Genomic DNA, 3,268 nt, shown 5'->3' with positions numbered 1-3,268 from the left:
TGCTACTGAATTGTACACTTTAAAATGTTAATGTTATGTGAATTTTCCCTCAATAAAAAAATTAATTGAAACTTTTAAAAAAGGTCAGAGAATAACAAGTTTCCACGAGGGTGTGGAGAAATCAGAACCCTTATACAGTATGCTGCTGGTGAAATGTAAAATGTTGCAGCAACTTTGAAAAATAGTCAACAGTTCCTCAAAAGGTTAAATATAGAGTTACTATATGACCCAGCAATTCTACTTTTAGGTATTATACCCCCTCAAATGAAAACATATGTACTCACTCAAGCTTGCACATGAATGTTTGCAGCAGCATTATTCATAAGAGCCAAAAGGTAGAAACAGCCCAAATGTCCATCAATTCATGAAAAGAGAAACAATGAGTGTATGGAATGGATAAATCATATCTATAACAATAAAACATTATATAGCTAAAAAAAGGAAAGAAGGACTGAGACATGTCATAACATGGATGAACCTTGGAAACACTATGCCGAGTGAAAGAAGCCAGACACAAAAGACCACATATTATATGATCTCATTTATATGAAATGTCCAGAATAGGCAAGTCTATAGAGACAGAAAGTGATTTCGTGCTTCCTTAGATTTGGGGAACATTGGGGCATAGAGTGGTAATAGCTAAGGGGTGAGGGGTTTCTTTTATGAAATGATAAACATGTTCTAAAATTGCTGGTGATGGTTGCACATGTCTGTGAATATATTAAAAGCCATTGAAATGTACTCTTTAAATTGGTGAATGATATGCCACATGAATTATATCTCAAGGAAGTGTTATAAAAAGAAAAGCAATAAGAAGACATTAAATTGAGAACAAGAATTTATTTTATAAAGGACTTATTTTGTAAAGACACCAAAATAGATTGCTGAGGAAAATCACAGACTGTCCTTTCCTGTGAATTTGTGAGAGTGTTTTTCCCCTGTATCTGGTGACATTTAGATGCATCCCTTCAAAAGTGATAGATTAGATGGTTGGTCCTCGCGTGAACCTTTGAGATTCATTACATTTATCACCTACATTATTCGGTAAATGCAAGACATACCTGTCCCGTTTCCCTACTTCCTTTCAGTTGGGGTAACTGCCTATCATTTAACTTCCCCAAAACATTCTCTTTGGTAAAATGAGGTAAGTATACACTTTCATTTCCAAACTGTGAGATTTAATTAGCTAATGATAAAGTCCTTGGATGAAGAGTGCAGGAGAAGCTCAAAGTAATACTGTGATTATGTTTAGATATTTTTTTCAATGTGTAAAGTCACATAACCTCATTATTGCAGTCAGATATATGATGCTGGGCAAGTGTCACTTCCAGGAAAATGTAAAAAAGCCAGCTCCCTTGAGATCCAGCACAAAGATATATTTTCCTGTAATCTTCAGGTGGTTCCCATGTGGGTAACCTCTCTCAACTCAACTTTAATAATAATGACCTCCATCTGTGCTCCAGCCGAAAGTAATCTATTTAATTGATGATCAGAAAATGACCCTGACTTTCAGGCCTGCCTTGGCCAGTGATACAGCTGTGCTGAATGTATCTTGGATCTGTAAATAAAATACTGATTCCAGTCGCTGCTACAGAATGCATGTTGATACCGTGGATATTTTTCAGGGCTGGCTCCATTTTGAAGTTAGGTATCTCTACTGGAAAGTGGGATATCAGTTAAGACGAAAAGGCAATCCAGAGCTAACCCTGTAAATTTTTTTTTAATGTTTTTGGTATTTTAATTTGGGAAGGTAACCTTGTACAGCAATCAGGTAGATTAAACACTGTGTCATTTTGACTTCCAAATGAAGACAAGAGTCTTGGAATTCTGAAGAACATTTCTCATAGGGCAGGTGTCCACAATCTATAGAATTTTTTTTTGAATTTTATTTTATTTTTTTATACAGCAGGTTCTTATTTGTTATCTATTTTATACGTATTAGTGTATACATGTCAATCCCAATCTCCCAATTCATCACACCACCACCCCCACCCACCCACGGCTTTCCCCCCTTGGTGTCCATATGTTTGTTCTCTACATCTGTGTCTCTATTTCTGCCCTGCAAACCGGTTCATCTGTACCATTTTTCTAGGTTCCACATACATGGGTTAATATACAATATTTGTTTTTCTCTTTCTGACTTACTTCACTCTGTATGACAGTCTCTAGATCCATCCACGTCTTTACAAATGACCCAATTTTGTTCCTTTTTATGGCTGAGTAATATTCCATTGTATATATGTACCACATCGTCTTTATCCATTCATCTGTCGATGGGCATTTAGGTTGCTTCCATGACCTGGCTATTGTAAATAGTGCTGCAATGAACATTGGGGTGCTTGTGTCTTTTTGAATTATGGTTTTCTCTGGGTATATGCCCAGTAGTGGGATTGCTGGGTCATATGGTCATTCTATTTTTAGTTTTTTCAGGACCCTCCATACTGTTCTCCATAGTGGCTGTATCACTTTACATTCCCACCCACAGTGCAAGAGGGTTCCCTTTACTCCACACCCTCTCCAGCATTTGTTGTTTGTAGATTTTCTGAGGATGCCCATTCTAAAATAGACTTTTTACCTAGTATTTTAGGACACCTCGTATGGCCCAGGGCAGGCTGGGTCTCAAAGGGGCCTGTGGTTGACTGCTTGAAAACTTCTCCATCTTTGCATTTCTGTAGGAATCTAGCCCACATTATCTGCTTAATAAATATTCTGATTGAATAAATGAATGAACTTCCAGATAACGCTTTAGATCATTGTGCTGGTAGTTTCTGACCTAAATTTGTTCATCATTAGTGTTCCCCCTTCTAGAAGTTCATATTGCCTGTGTTTTGTTCTGGTGTGTGCCTGGTAGGCAGAATAATGTTCCCCCCAAAGACATCCACATACTAATCCCTGGAACCTATGAATACATTATTTTACATGGCAAAGGAGAATTAAGGTTCCTTATCAGGTGACTTTTAGAATAAGGAGATTATCCTAGATTATCTGAGTGGGCTCTGTGTGGTTACAAGGGGCTTTAAAGGTGGAAAAGGAGGGCTTCCCTGGTGGCGCAGTGGTTAAGAATCCGCCTGCCAATGCAGGGGACACGGGTTCAAGCCCTGGTCCAGGAAGATCCCACATGCTGCAGAGCAACTAAGCCCACGCGCCACAACTACTGAGCCTGCGCTGTAGAGCCCATGTCACAACTACTGAAGCCTGCGCACCTAGAGCCCGTGCTCTGCAACAAGAGAAGCCACTGCAATGAGAAGCCTGCTCACCGCAACGAAGA

The sequence above is a fragment of the Balaenoptera acutorostrata genome, chromosome 13 (assembly GCF_949987535.1).
Source record: "Balaenoptera acutorostrata chromosome 13, mBalAcu1.1, whole genome shotgun sequence".
Classification (NCBI taxonomy): Eukaryota; Metazoa; Chordata; class Mammalia; order Artiodactyla; family Balaenopteridae; genus Balaenoptera; species Balaenoptera acutorostrata.
The sequence above is the reverse complement of the archived record's forward strand: the minus strand, read 5'-3'. Positions refer to the sequence as shown.